We start from the raw sequence: 16593 nt of genomic DNA on the forward strand, positions 1-16593 counted from the left end.
AATTTTTGTTCTCAGTTTTCCAGTAACAGGCAACAACCTTTAGCTGAAAAGACAAAGCTCTTGTATTCTTAACCTTCCCCAAAACTGTCATGATCTGGAGTCACAAAATTAAAGGAGTATTTAACTGACAATTTTTACATCCTAGTCAGTGACTAGATTAGAGAGACACAGAGATTGCAGAGACACAGAGATACTTTTTTTTTGGTATTTTAGAAATACTGAAAATCATATCTGTAATGATAGGGACAGCAGGCAGAGAAATTCTAGGCAGAAAGGGTGGGGTCCCTGGTGAAGCCCCACCCTCAAGCCTGGAACCGCGCCCAAAGTGAGAACATGCATTCCCTGTTTCCCACTCCAATGTTGCCTTTTCCAAAACCACCCATGGCCTGACCTGCCCCCCATCCTGTATGCATAAAAGCCCCAGGCTCCACTGGCAAAGAATAGAGAAGAGAAGAAAAGAAGCAGTTGAACATTGGAGAGAAGCAGCTTAACTTCAAAGGGACAGCTTGACAGCGGGACTTCGGAGTAGAGTCCCTCCAGAGACTGACAGACTTCAGGGGAAGAATACCTTCCTACTCCATTCCCTTCCAGCTGAGCACCACTTCCATCTGCAATAGAATCCTCTGCATTCACCATCCTCAATTCGTTTGTGGGACCTGATTTGTCCTGGACGCCGAACAAGAGCTTGGGTGCCATGGCTGCAGATGCTAAAGGCTGTCACACTGACCCTCTGCCCTCCTGGTGGAGAGCAACTGCCTCATGCAAAAAGGCAGAGGGCCTACTCAGCTTTTTAACACTTAAGCCGTCCTCAGAAGGCAAAGCTAAAAAAGTGCACTGTAACACACGCACTCTGGGGCTTTGGGGGTCATGAGTACACCCCCACTAGATCCTGCCGTCAGGACCACTGGCACCTGCTCACCTGCGTGCTCCCCCTCCTTCTAGGGGTTGAGAGTTGCAGGCTGAGTAAGTGAGGCACCTTTGTCAGGAGCCCTGCAAACAGGTCAGGGAAAATCTCCTATTTCAATAATGTTATCATATAGTCTATATACCAGCTTTCTGCTCTACAAAATATGATGATGGTAACTACTGTTTTTGTATTTTATAATGATAAAAGATACCGTATTTTTTTCTTCTCAATAGAAAAAATGCTATGTTCCATTTTTTAACTTTCAAAGCAAAATATCATAAAGATAATTACATTAACTCAGTGAGAGAGGATAATAATATACATATTGGTATCTTTTTATATAATAGCAAATATAATATAAACTATTTTGTTAATGAACACACCTTCTGACAATTCTATTTATGACTTTATAAACAGAAACCACAACAGAACTTATCTTAAAATAATCTATTGAAAAAGCATAAGTTTCAACTGAGGAAAAACTAAGACAGAGTGATCTTAAAATAGAGAGGTTTCGGTTTAAGATTCAAAACAGAAAATTTTGCAAGCTTCTGTTCTACGAGGAAATTCACAGCTGTGAGTTTAGATACCATCTGGTTTAGGAGGCCTCAGTTTTTCCATACAGAGGACTGGCTCCCAATTTGACATCTTGGTATGTGGCCTAAGGGAGTTGGTAGCAATGTCCTTTTCAGCAGCTGCTCAACTTTTTAATAGAAAATCACAGAGGTCTGAGAGAAGGGCACATCCTATGACAACTGGCTTAGCAACGAATTGACCTAATGGCTGCAAGGTGCCTCCTAAAGAACCCAGATCCAGGACCATCATACAGAAAACTTCAACTCGGAGCTGGAATGGGCTCCACGGTTACCACTTCTGGTGGTCCCACACTTGGACTCAGCAATGAGTTTCCAAAACAGCAACAACCCAACAAAACAAAAAGCTGCACAGGGCTTTAGTTTCTATAGAGTAGACATTCTTTTGTCTATCCTTTCCTCTAAGTATAACTAAAGAAATAACATGGTGGTGCATTCTCTGGATTTTCTTTTTGCCTTATATGTATCCCAGAAGCCAGGAAACTGGAAACACCAACAGGCACAGAAAAAGAAAAAAGCCCATTTTAATCCTGCTCTCTCTAGCCAAAGGAGCAGGAAAGCAGGCAGCTTTGTAAGAGGAAAAACTTCCAGGCGATAATTGCTCTACTCTACCACAGAAAAGATCTGTAACCCCACCCTACCTACATCAGCAAATGCCAAATGGGGAGCCCAAAGTTCCACTCAGGCCATGCTATAAAAAGGTATCCTAACCCCACCACTGGGGAAGTATCAGAGAAGGCTGAGTAGAATTATATGACTTTCATCCTACCGGGAAGTTTGAGGAACTTTATGGTATCAGTGGAGACTACATGTGAAGTCTGGACTTCCATCCTACTCAGTATTAATGAGGCACCCCTCTCCCACCTTCATGCTACGTGATGTCAGAGGACAGCCAGTGGACAGTAAGGACTTACATCAGCAATAAAAGGCCACCTCCCTCTTGGTGGCAATGGCAGCCATGTGGGAAGCAATAATGACACACTCCTATCCCTCTCAGTCTGGAAGTATCAGTGAAGGCTTAGTGGAGAGTTGGAAATTTCACTCCCACCCAGCATTAGCAAGTGGCCCTCAATTCCATGTGGGTATCAGTGGAAGCTGAATGAGGGACCTAACTGTCTACCCTCAGCTGGCAATAAAGGTGTGGTACCACCACCCTTCCAGCCAGAGCAGTGTCAGAGAAAGCCATCTAAAAGAAAAGATGTAACTAAGATCTGGAGTTTCATAATGTAATACTCAACATGTCCAGATTTCTGTTGAAAATTATTTGTCACACCATGAAGTAGAAAATTTCAAACTGAATGAAAATAGACAATGAATATATGCCAATACTGAGATGACAGAAATGTTAGGATTTAAATCTGACAAGGATTTAAAGGCAGCTATTATAAATGATTCAATAAGACATTATGAAATGCTTGAAACAAATGAAAAGAAAGTCTCAGCATAAGTGATATGCAATATCTACAGCAACCATGAAAAAATTATACCAAAAGATACACTCAAAAAAACTGTATTTAAATAAATAGAATTCACAAACATATTCAAGTAACCTACAAGAAGTAAAGAAAAAGAAAATGGAAACAAAACCCAGAGGAAACAAATAGAAAGAAAAAATGAAATGGCAAGCTGAAACCCTAATATATCAATAATTACTTTAAATGAAAATAGTCTAAAGGCATCAATTAAAAGACAGATTGACAGAAGGGATTAAAAAAGATGACTGAACTGCATACCGTCTACAAGAAACTTACTTCAAATATAATGATAGAGACAGGTTGAAAGTAAAAGAGTAAAAAAGATATCATGCAAATATTAATCAAAAAGAAAGCAAGTGTGTCTATATTAATATTGGATAAAGAGAAAAAAAACTACTAGGGACAGAGAGGACCTTTAACATAATGATAAAATGATCATTCCACCAGGAAGACATAGCAATCCTACATGTATATGCACCAGACAACAGAGATGCAAAACATGTGAAGCAAAAACTGATAGAAATAATGAGATAGACAAATACACAACTATAGTTGATGTCAACACCTCTTTCTCAACAATGGATAGAAGAATGAGACAGAAAGATCAACAGGCTATAGAAGAATTCAACAACATCAAACAACAGAACTAACTGACATTTGTAGAACATTCTACCCCCAAACAGCGGAGTATGCATTCTTTTCAAGTGTTCCTGAATATTTACCAAGATAGACCATATTCTAGGCAATAAAACAAACCTCAACAAATGTAAAAGAACTGAAATAATACAAAGTATGTTCTCTGATCACAATGAAACCAAATTAGAAATCAACAATGGAAAGACAATAGGAAAATCACTAAACACTTGGAAACTAAACAAATAATGAAAATATATCAAAAACTGTGGTCTTGGCACAGTGGCTCACACTTGTAATCCCAGCACTTTGGGAGGCTGAGGCTGATGGATTACCTGAGGTCAGGAGTTCAAAACCAGCCTGGCCAACATGGTGAAACCTCATCTCTACTAAAAATACAAAAAATTAGCTGGGTGTGGTGGTCCACACCTGTAATCCCAGCTACTAGGGAGGCTGAGGCAGGAGAATCACTTGAACCCAGGAAGCAGAGGTTGCAGTGAGTGAGATCACACCACTGCACTCCAGTCTGAGCAACAGAGCGAGACTCCATCTCAAAATAAATTTTAAAAACATTGTGAGATGTAGCTGAAGCCATGCTGAGAAAATAATTTGTATCACTAAATGCATACATTAGAAAAGAAGAGTTTGAAATTAATGATCTAAGTTTCACCTAAGGAAGCTAGAAAAAGAAGATAGAAAAAAGCAAGCAGAAGGGAAAAATAAACATAAAAGTGGAACCAATAAAATTGAAAATAGAAAAACAATAAAGAGAAGAGTGATGTCAGCAAGATGGAGGAGTAAGAGATAGCAGCTTTCCTCCTCTAACAAAAATAATAATTAAACAGCTATCAAAGAATAAAAGTAGCCCTGAGAGGAGTCAAATGTCCATTTAAAAACTACAGCAACACAGTGGAGCAAAAAAAGATAATAATCATACAGAAAAGATTGCTAGGGAGATTGGCTAATTACAGACTTCTGGAGGTGGCTAGGAGTAAAGATAAGGCATGAAGGCTACCTTTATCAGCCATGCAGCAGGTGCCATTGCAATCCCAAGTGGCCTGCTCAGTGGAAGACTCTGGCAACCTTTGCTGCTCAGGACCTCAATAACCCTGATGACAGTCACAGACTCTGTGCAACTTTCATGTGGAGAATCCTATAGTGCTCATTAGTGCCAACCCCAGCAGCCTGCTCTGCAGAGGACTGGCATATTTCATTACTGAGACAATCAACAATCATTGCTGCCACAGACTCCCCAGAGAGAGACACTGCTGAGCACCCCCACAAAAGGATAGGCTGTTGTGCATGTTGAGGATCCCTGCAATCCTTACTGATGATGACCTCGGCTGACAGAGCTGCAGAGATATTACACCACTGGGTCTTCTACAGAGCTGAAACCATCACCCCATCCTTCCAGTGCCCTTACACCAGCCCAGCACCACCTTGTTGAAGGTCTTTCCCCACAAAAACCAGAAAGGCTTGATCCATAAAATACACAAACATCAACATGAGAACAAAAAAACAGAAGAAACACCATCACTAAAGGAACACAAAAATTTTACAGTAACCAACCCCAAAGAAACGAAGATCTACAAATTGTTGGACAAAATACAAAATAATTGTTTAAAGGAAGTTCAGTGAGCTATAACAGAACACAGATAGACAATTCAATGCAATCAGGAAAACAATAATGAGAAAAATGAGAAGTTCAACAGAGAGATACAAATTATAAAAAAGAAACAGAAATACTGGAGCTGAAGAATATAATGAATAAAATGCAAAATGAAATAGAGAGCATCAACAGCAGACTTGAACAAGTGGAGGAGAAAAACTATAAACTCAAAGATAGGTCATTTGAAATTACCCAGTTAGAAAAGAAAACAAAAAAAAAAAGAGAAATTTTTAAAAGTAAAGAAAACATATGTGAATTATAGACACCAAAAAGCAGCTCAATATATACATTATGGGAGTTTCAGAAGGAGGAGAGAGAGAGAGCAAAGCAGACAGAAAGCTTATTGAAATAAATAATGTCTGTAAACTTTCCAAATCTGGTGATATGTATGGATATCCAGGCATATGAAGCTCATAAATCCCTATACTGATTCAATCCAAAGAGGACTTCACCAAAACATATTATAATAAAACTGTCAAAAATCAAAAAAGAGAAAATTTTGAAAATAGTAAGAGAAAAGAAACTCATCTCATACAAGGGAGTCTTCATAAGGCTACCAGCAGACTTCTCAGCAGAAAGCTTATAGGCCAGGAGAGAGTTAGAGATATTCAAAGTGCTGAAAGGAAAAAATCTGCCAACCAAAACACTTTACCCAGCAGAGCTGTCCTTAAGAAATGAAGGAGAAAGAAAGACATTCCCAGACAAACAAAAGCTGAGGGAGTTCATTACCAGTAGACCTTCCATATAAGAAATACTAAAGGGAATTATTCAAGCTAAAATGAAAGGACACAAATAGAAACATAAAAACATATGAAAGCATGAAACTCACTGGTAAAAGTAAGTATATAGTCAAATTCAGAATGTACTAATACTCTAATAGTATAAAGGTTAAAAGACAAAAGCATTAAAAATAAATGTAGATACAATAATGTTTTCTTGATACATAATATAAAAAGAAAAAATATAAATTATGACATCAAAAATGTAAAATGAAGGGCGAATAAAAGAGTAGAGTTTTTGTATGCAGTTGAAGTTTAGTTAATATCAACTTAAGACTGTTATAAAATTTTTATGGAAGCCTCATGATAACAACAAAGTACAAACCTATAGTAGATACACAAAAGATAAATAGAAAAAAATCAAAGCATACCACTATGGAAAACTATGAAACCACAAAGGAAGACAGGAAAGAAGGAAGAAAGGAACAAAGGAACTAAAAACAGCCAGAAAAGAATGAACAAGATGGTAATAGTAAGTCCTTACCTATAAACAACTATTTTCTTTTTTTTTTTTTTTTTTGAGACGGAGTTTCGCTCTTGATACCCAGGCTGGAGTGCAATGGCGCGATCTCGGCTCACCGCAACCTCCGCCTCCTGGGTTCAGGCAATTCTCCTGCCTCAGCCTCCTGAGTAGCTGGGATTACAGACACGCGCCACCGTGCCCAGCTAATTTTTTTTTTGTATTAGTAGAGACGGGGTTTCACCATGTTGACCAGATGGTCTCGATCTCTTGACCTCGTGATCCACCCGCCTCGGCCTCCCAAAGTGCTGGGATTACAGGCTTGAGCCACCGCGCCCGGCCTAAACAACTATTTTCAATTAAATAGGCTAAATTTAGCCAGGTGCAGTGGCTCACACCTGTAATCCCAGCACTTTGGGAGGCCAAGGTGAGTAGATCACTCGAGGTCAGGCCCGGCCAACATGGAGAAACCCCATCTCTACTATACATACAAAAATTAGACAAGTGTGGTCATGCAGGCCTGTAATCCCAGCTACTCAGCAGGCTGAGGCAGGTGAATCGCTTGAACCCAGGAGGTGGAGGCTACAGTGAGCCAAGATCACACCACTGCACTCCAGCCTGAGCAACAAAGCAAGATTCCATCTAAAGAAGAAAAAAAAAAAAAAAGGAGGGGGTTAAATCCCTCAATCAAAAAACAGACAGAGTGGCTGAATAGACAAAAACAAAAACAAAAAAGATACAATTACATGCTACCTACAAGAGACTTACTTCAGCTTTAAGAATACACATAGGCTGAAAGTGAAGGAATTGAAAAAGATAGTCCACGCAAATGGAAACCAGAAGAGAGCAGGGACAGCTATTCTTACATCAAACAAAATATAAGTCAAAACTTTAATGAGGAAAAAAAGGTAATTACATAATGATAAAGGGGTCGATTTATCAAGAGGATATAACAATTGTAAATATGCAACCAGTATTGGAACACACAAATATATTAAGCCAAAATTAAAGGCCTAATGAGAGAAATTGATAGCAATACAATAATAGCAGAAACTTTAACATCTCATTTTCAAAATGGATAGTCATCCAAGCAGAAAATCCACAATGAAATATTGTACTTGAACTACACTTTAGACCAAATGGACCTAACAGACATATCCAGAACATTCCATCCAATGGCAGAATACACATTCATCTCAAGCCCACATGGAACATTCTCCAAAACAGATAATATGTTAGGCTACAAAACAAGTCTTAACAAATTTAAGAAGTTGGAAAATTTACAAATATGTTCAAATTAAACAATACACTCCAGAAAAATCAATGGGTGAAAGAAGAAATCACAAGGGAAATCTAAAAATATCTTGAGACAAATTAAAATGGAAACACAACATACCAAAACTTATGGGACGTAACAAAATAAAAAACCTAAGGTTACACCTTAAGGAACTAAAAAAAGAATAAACTAAGTGCAAAATTATCAGAAGAAAGGAAATAATAAGAATCAGAGCAGAAATAAGTGAAATAGAGAGTAGAAAAGCAATAGAAAAGATCAATGAAACTAAGAGCTGGTTTCTTGAGAAGATAAAGAAAATTGACAAACATTTAGCTAAATTAAGTAAGAAAAACAGAGAAGACTTGAATAAAGAAAATTATAAACAAAAGAGGAGACGTTATAACTGCTACTCCATAAATACAAAGGACCATAAGAGACTACTATACATAATTATATATCAATAAATTGGATAACCTAGAAGAAATGTATAAATTTCTAGAAACATACAACCTACCAAGACTGAAAGATGAAGAAATAGAAAATCTGAATAGGCTTATAACCAATAAGAAGATTGAATCAATAACCAAAAATCTCCCAACAAAGAAAAGACCAGGAACAAATGGCTTTACTGGCAAATTCAAGCAAATGTTGAAAGAAGAATTAATGCCAATCTTTCTCAAACTCTTCCAGAAAATTTAAGAGGAGAGAACATTTCCAACCCCATTTTATGAAGCCAGCACTACCTTGATACCTGAACCAGATGAGGATACTGTAAGAAAAGAAAATTAGAAGTCAATATCCCTGAAGAACACAGATGCAAAAAACTCTCAACAAAATACTAGCAAACCAAATTCAATAGCACATTAAAAGAATCAAACACCATAATCAAGTGAGATGCAAGGATCGTTCAATAGAGACAAATCAATAAAGATGATACACCAGATTAACAGGATAAAGGATTAAAATTTTATGATCATCTTAATAGATGCAGAAAAAGCATTTAAAAAAATCAACATCTTTCATGATAAAAACCCTTAATAAATTAGGCATAGAAGTAATATATTTCAACATAATAAAGGCCATATATGACAAGCTCCCAGCTAACATTATATCAGTGGTGAAAAGCTAAAAGATTTTCCTCTAAGAAGTAGAACAAGACAGACAAGGATGCCCTCTCTTGCCTCTTCCTCTTTTTTATTTGAGACAGAGTTTCACTCTTGTTGCCCAGGAGTGCAATGGTGCAATCTTGGCTCACCACAACCTCTGTCTCCCAGGTTCAAGTGATTCTCCTGCCTCAGCCTCCTGAATAGCTGGGATTACAGGCATACACCATCACACCGGCTAACTTTGTATTTTTAGTAGAGATGGGGTTTCTCCATGTTGGTCAGGCTGATTTTTGAACTCCTGACCTCAAGTGATCCACCCACCTTGGCCTCCCAAAGTGCTAAGATTACAGGCATAAGCCACCATGCCTGGCCCTCTTGCCTCTTCTATTTGACATAGTACTAGAAGTCCTAGCCAGAGCAATTAGGGAAGAAAAAGAGATAAAAGGTATCTAAATTGGAAAGGAAGAAGTAAAACTGCTGTTTGCAGATGATATGGTCTTATATATAGAAAATCCTAAAGACTTCATAAAAAAATGGTTAGAAGTAATTAACAAATTAAACATCAGGACAGAAAATCAACATATTAAAATCAGTTGTATCAGTTTCTATGTATCAACAAGGAACTATCCAAAAAACAAATCAAGAAAACAATCCCATTTACAATAGCATCAACAAAATTAATGTACTTGGGAATAAATTTAACCATAGAGGTAAAAGGTCTGTATACCGAAAACTACAAAATGTTAATGATGAAATTGAAAACATAAACAAGTGGGAAGATATCCCATGTTCATGGATTGAAAGAATACTGTTAAAATGTCCATACTACCTAAAATGATCAATAGATTCAATACAACCTTTGTCAAAATTTTATTGCCATTTTTCACAGAAATAGTAAAAACAACACTAAAATTTGGATGGAACTACAAAAGACCCCAAACAGTCAAGAAATCTTGAGAAGAAAACAAAGCTGGTGGCATTACACTTGTTTTTTTTTTTGAGACAGATACTCACTCTGTCACCCAGGCTGAAGTGTAATGTGCAATGGTGCAGTCATGGCTCATTGCAGCCTCAGTCTCTGTGCTCAAGACACCCTATCTCAGCCTCCCAAGTGTCTGGGACTGCAGGTACATGCCACATACCTGGCTAATTTTTTTTCACTTATTGTAGAGACAAGGTCTCAATATGTTGTCCAGGCTGGCATCATACTTCTTAATTTCAAACTACATTACAAATAAATAGTAATAAAACAGTATGATACTGGCCTAAAAACAGACACAGAATATAGAGCCCAAAAATAAACCCACACATGTATAGTCAACCAGTTCTTTGACAAGGGCTTCAGGAATACACAATGGAGAAAGATGGTATCTTCAAAAAAACAGTGTTGGGAAACTAGATATCCACATGCAAGAAAATGAAACTATATACCCACTTTACATCACTTCCAAAAATTAACTCAAATTAGATTAAAGATTTAAGGGTAAGACCAAAAATTGTGAAACTCCTAGAAGAAAAAGAGAAAAGCTCCTTGACATTAGTCTTGGCAGTGATTTTTTTGGCTATGACACAAAAGGCACAGGAAAGGAAAGCAAAAATAAACAAGAGTGGCTACATCAGAAAAAAAAAAAAAGGCTTTTGCACAGCAAACTAAACAATCAACAAAATGAAAAGGCAACCTACAGAATGGGAGAAAATATATCTGCTATAAGGGACTAATATCTAAAATGTATAAAGGACTCATACAGCTCAATGACCAAACAAATAAAAAACAACAATAAAAACACAAATAATCTGGTTTCAAAATAGGTGAAAGACCTGAATGGATATTTTTTCAAAAGAAGATACACAAATGGCCAGCAGATACAGGAAAGGGTACTCAACATCACTAATCATCAGGGAAATCCAAATCAAAACCACAATGAGAGATCATCTCATACCTGTTAGGATGTCTCTAATAAAAAATACCAAAAGATGCCAACTGTTGGCAAAAATGTGGATACATGAAAACCCTCTCAAGCTTTTGGTGGGAATGTAAATTGGTATAGCTACTATGGAAAACAGTATGGAGGTCCCTTACAAATTTAAAAATAAAACCTCTGTATGATCCAAGAATCCCAAGTCTGGGTATATCTCTAAAGTCATGGAAATCAGTATCTTAAAGAGATATCTACACTTCCATGTTCATTGGATGGACGAACATTGGATTGAATTTTATCAATGGATTAAAAAATGTGCTATGTGTGTACAATGGAAATTATTGAGCCATAAAAAAGAAAATACTGCCATTGTGACAAGGATTAACCTGGAGGCCATTATGCTAAGTGAAATAAGCCAGGCAGGGAAAAATAAATACTATATGATATCACTTATATGTGAATCTTAATAAAAACATGTTGATCTCATAGAAACAGAGAGTAGAATGGTGGTTGCCATGGACTGGAGCTGTGGGAAATGAGGAGATGTTGGGCAAAGGGTACAAGCCTTCAGTAATAAGATGAATACAATTTGAGGTTCAAATGTACAGTGTGAGAATTATACTTAAAAATACTGTTCTGTATACCTGAAATTTGCTATGAGAGTACATCTTAAGCATTCTCTCTCTCACACACACACCAACACACACACACCCCCAAGGTGTTTATGTGAGGTGATGATTATTTTAATTCACTTGATTGTGGTAATCATTTCACAATGTATATATATATCAAATCATTATCTTGTACGCTTTAAGTATATACAATTTTATCAATTATACCTCAATAAAGCTTTAAAAAATGAAAAAATGGGCTAGGTGTAGTGACTCTCATTTGTAATCCCAACACTTTGGAAGGCAGAGGTAGGAGGATTGCTTGAGGCCATGATTACAAGACCATCTGGGCAAGTAAGACTTTGCCTCTATAAAATTTAAAAAATTGACTGGGTATGGTTGTACCCAGTAGTTCTAGCTACTCAGGAGACTGAGGAAGAAGGATCACTTGAGCCCAGGAGTTTGAGGTTGCAATGAGCCATGATTACACCACTGCACTCCAGCCTATGTGACAGAGGGAGCCTCTGTCTTGGAAAAAAAAAAAAAAAAAAAGAAAAAGGAAAAAAATCAATGAAACAAAGAACTGTTTCCTTAAAAACATCAATAATGTTGACAAACCTCTAGCATGGATGAAAAGAAAAACAGAGAGAAGATGCAAATTACCAATATCAAGAAGAAAACGGGGCTATCATTATAGAACCTGCATTTAGTAAAATAATAATAAGGGAATATTAAGAACAATTCTACATTCGGAAATTTGGCAACTTAGGTGAAATGAACCAATTTCTTAAAAAACGTAATTCATCCAATATGAAATGGAGAGTTTGAAACACTGTATAGCTACTAAGTAAACTGAATTCATAATTGAAAAGCTCCCTATATAGAAATCTTGAAGCCAAGAAGGTTTTATCAGATAATACTATCTTATGTTAAAAAGGATTTATACAAGTTCTACACAATCTCTTCCAGAAAGTAAAAGAAGAGGGAACACTTCTCAATTCAAAGTGGTATTACTCAATAGAAAAACTAGACAAAGATCAGCAAAAACAAAAAGAAAGCTATAGATCAGCATGAATATAGATGCAAAAATACTTTTAAAATATTAGCAAATAGAATTCAACCATATTTTAAAAGAAGTACATGCTGTGACCAAATGGAGTTTTTTCCAGAGATGCAAGGGTGGCTCTATTTGAATGTCAATTAATGTAATCTATAACCTTAACAGACTAAAGATGAAAAACCAATGAGCATATCAATTGGTGCAGATAAAGTACTTGATGAAATTCAACAATTAATCACAATAAAATGTCTCAAGAAAATAGGAATAAGGGGAAATTTCTTCAATTTTATAAAGAACAAATACTCAAATACCCTCAGTACCTCAGAATTTGACTATATTTGGAGATAGGGCTTTTAGGAGGTAATTAAGTTAAATGAAGTTGTTAGGATTGGCCCTAATCCAATTTGACTGGTGACCTTATAATTATTATTATCACTTTTTGACTGGTGACTTTATAAGCGAAGATTAGGTCACACAGAGAGATAGCAGGGGCAGGGAGGGAAGACTATATGAAGAAGCTGTAAGATGGTACCCATCTGTAAGCCAGAGAGAAGCCTGCCAAAGAGAGAAGAAACCAAATCTGCCAAACCTTTATCTTTGCCTGCTAGCCTCCAGAAATGTGATAAAGAAAATTTCTGTTGTGTGACTCACTAATTTTGTGACATTTTATTATGGAAGCCCTGGCAAATTAATACACTTTTTCTTTAAGATCAGGAAAAAGGGAGAAATGTTCTTTCCACTCTTATTCAACACTGGCCAGAACTAGAAGTTCTTGCATATTTTTGCAATAAGGCAAGAATAGGAAATAAAATGCATACAGATTGGGAAGGAAGAAATAAAACTCTTCTATCTGCAGATGACATGAATGTCTACATAGAAAATCTTAAGGAATCGGCCAAAAATATCCTAGAAATAGTATGTAATTTCAATAAGATTGCAGTATACAGGGTCAATATACAAAAATTAGTTGTCCCCATAAATATTTACAATTACTATGTAACTGTAATAATTAAAAATAAAGAAAAAATTGAAATTAGTTGTATTTATATGTACTAGCAATGACCATATAGACAGCACAATTAAAAATGCAATACCATGTATTATTCATTAAAAAATACTTAAATATAAATCCAACTTAAGTGTAAATGTAGCAAAACATATACAGAACTTGTATACTGAAAATTACACAATACTAATGGAAAAAAATCAAAGAAGATTTAAATAAATGGGCTGGACATGTGGCTCACGCTTGTAATTCCAGCACTTTGGAAGGCTGAAGCAGGTGGATCACTTGAGGTCAGGAGTTCCAGACCAGAATGGCCTACATGGTGAAACCCATCTCTACTAAAAATGCAAAAAAATATTAGCCAAGTGTGGTGCCATGCACCTGTAGTACCAGCTACTTGGGAGGCTGAGGCCAGAGAAAAGCTTGAATCTGGGAGGTGGAGGTTGCAATAAGCACCACTGCACTCCAGACTTGGTGACAGAGTGAGACTCCATTTCAAAAAAAAAATTTAAATAGAGAACTATACTATGTCATGGATTGGAAGATATGAACTAAATAAGATGTTAATGCTCCCCAAATAAGAAAACAGGTTTAACACAATTCTTATCAAAATCTGTGATGGTTAATATTGAATGTCAACCTGACTGGATTGAAGAATGCAAAGTATTGTTTTTGGGTGTATCTGTGAGGGTGTTGCCAAATGAGATTAACATTTGAGTTAGCGGAATGGGAAAGGCAGACCCACCCTCGATCTGAATGGGGGCCATCTAATCAGCACAGCCAAAATAAAAGCAGGCAGAAGAATGTGGGAAGACTAGACTGGCTTACTCTTCTGGACTTCATCTTTTTCCCATGCTGGATGCTTCCTGCCCTGGAACATCAAACTCCAAGTTCTTCAGTTTTGAGACTCGGATTGGCTTTCTTGCTCCTCCAGCTTGCAGATGGCCTATTTTGGGACCTCACCTTGTGACTGTGTGACTTGTGACTCCTTAATAAACTCCCCTTTGTATATACATCTTTCTCATTAGTTCTGTCCCTTTAGAGAACCCTGACTAATGCAGGCCAGGCATGGTGGCTCACGCCTATAATCCCAGCACTTTGGGAGGCCAAGGTGGGAGGATCACGAGGTCAGGAGATCGAGACCATCCTGGCCAACATGGTGAAATCCCGTCTCTGCTAAAAATGCAAAAATTAGCCAGGTGTGGTGGTGCGCACCTGTAGTCCCAGCTACTCAGGAGGCTGAGGCAGGAGAATTGCTTGAACACAGGAGCCTGAGGGTGAAAGTGAGCAGGGATTGTGCCACTGCAATCCAGCCTGGCGACAGAGTGAGAGTCTGTCTCAAAAAAAAAAAAAAAAAAAAAAGAGAGAGAGAGAGAGAACCATGACTAATACAAAATTCCAGCATGATATTCTGTAGATACAGACAAGATTATTTAAAAGTGTATAAAGAAAGTCAAAATAACTAGAATATAAGAATAAAGTGGGAGGAATTATTCTACATGATTTCAAAATATTATATAGCTATATTAATCAACTCTGAGTAGCATTGGAAGAGCATAAACACATATAAAAATGAAACAAAATAGAAAACTCAGAAATAAACCCACACACATACACTCAACTAATTTTTGACAAAATTTCAAAAACAATTCAGTGAAAGAAAGTCTTTTCAGCAATAGTGCTTAAGCAACTGGACAATCCAGAGGCAACAAAATGAACCTCAGACTAAATCTCATGCCCATATAAAAATTAACTCATAATATACCACAGAATTAAATGTAAGACATAAAACTCTAAAACTTTTAGAAAAAAATGGGACAAAAATCATCAGGATCTAGAGCTAAGCAAAGCATTATTTATTTATTTGTCTATTTTTTGAGATGGAGTCTCACTCTTGTCTCCCAGGTTAGAGTGCAGTAGCACAATCTCTGCTCACTGCAACCTCCACCTCTTGGGTTCAAGCAATTCTTCCACCTCAGCCTCCTGAATAGCAGGGACTACAAGTGCATGCCACCATGCCCAGCCAATTTTTGTATTTTTAGTAGAGACAAGGTGTCACCATGTTGGCCAAGCTGCTCTGACTCCTGACCTCAGATGATCCACCTGCCTCGACCTCCCAAAGTGCTAGGAATACAGGCATGAGCCACTGCTCCCAGCCAAGCAAAGCATCCTTAGACTTGACATTAAAAGCACAATCCATAAGATAAAAAAATTGATAAATTAGGCTTTATCAAATTTGAAATTTTTTCCATAAAAAAACTTTGTTAAGCGTATGAAGAGATAAGTTACACACTAGAAGAAAATATTTGCAAACTACATATCCAACCAAAGCCTAGTATCTAGAAATACATAAAGAACTCTCAAAACACAACAGCAAAAACCCAAAAATCCAATTAGAAAATGGGCAAAAGACACGAACAGACTTTAAACAAAAGAAGATGCCTTAGTTGATTTTCTGTTGCTATAACAGAATACCTGAGTTTGGTAATTTATACAGAATAGAAATTTCTTTCCTCCTCTTCCTCTTCCTCTTTCCTCTTCTTCTTCATTCTTTTTTCTTCTTTGTTCTTGACAGGGTTTTGCTATATTGCCCAGACTAGAGTGCAGTGGTGCAATCATAGCTCACTGCAGCCTTGAACTTCTGGGCTCAAGAAATCCTCCTGGCAGGGTGGGGTGACTCACACCTGTAATCCCAGCACTTTGGGAGGCTGAGGCAGGTGGATCACTCGAGGTCAGGAGTTCAAGACCAGCCTGGTCAGCATGGTGAAACCCCAATCTCTACTAAAAATACAAAAATTAGCCCAGCATGGTGGTGTGCGCCTGTAATCCCAGCTATTCAGGAGGCTGAGGCATGAGAATCACTTGAACCTAGGAGATGAAGGTTGCAGTGAGTCAAGATTACGCCACTGCACTCCAGCCTGGGTGACAGAGCGAGACTGTCTTAAAAAAAAAAAAAAATCCTCCTGCCTCAGCCTTTCAAATAGCTAAGATTACAAAAATGTGCCGTTATGCTTGGCTAATTAAAAAATAATTTTGTAGGGACAGGGTCTACTATGTTGAGTAGTCTGATCTCTTAAACTCCTGGCCTCAAGCAATTCT

General features: G+C 37.3%; 1 protein-coding gene across 2 annotated transcripts in view; it reads right to left on the reverse strand.

Moving 5' to 3' along the window:
- The window catches only part of WDPCP (WD repeat containing planar cell polarity effector), a 783785-nt gene that overhangs the window by 599113 nt on the left and 168079 nt on the right, over nt 1-16593 (reverse strand). The window lies entirely within an intron of this gene.

The sequence above is a fragment of the Aotus nancymaae genome, unplaced genomic scaffold, assembly GCF_030222135.1.
Source record: "Aotus nancymaae isolate 86718 unplaced genomic scaffold, 86718_ANA_hifiasm-v0.15.2.pri h1tg000057l, whole genome shotgun sequence".
In the NCBI taxonomy this organism is placed as follows: Eukaryota; Metazoa; Chordata; class Mammalia; order Primates; family Aotidae; genus Aotus; species Aotus nancymaae.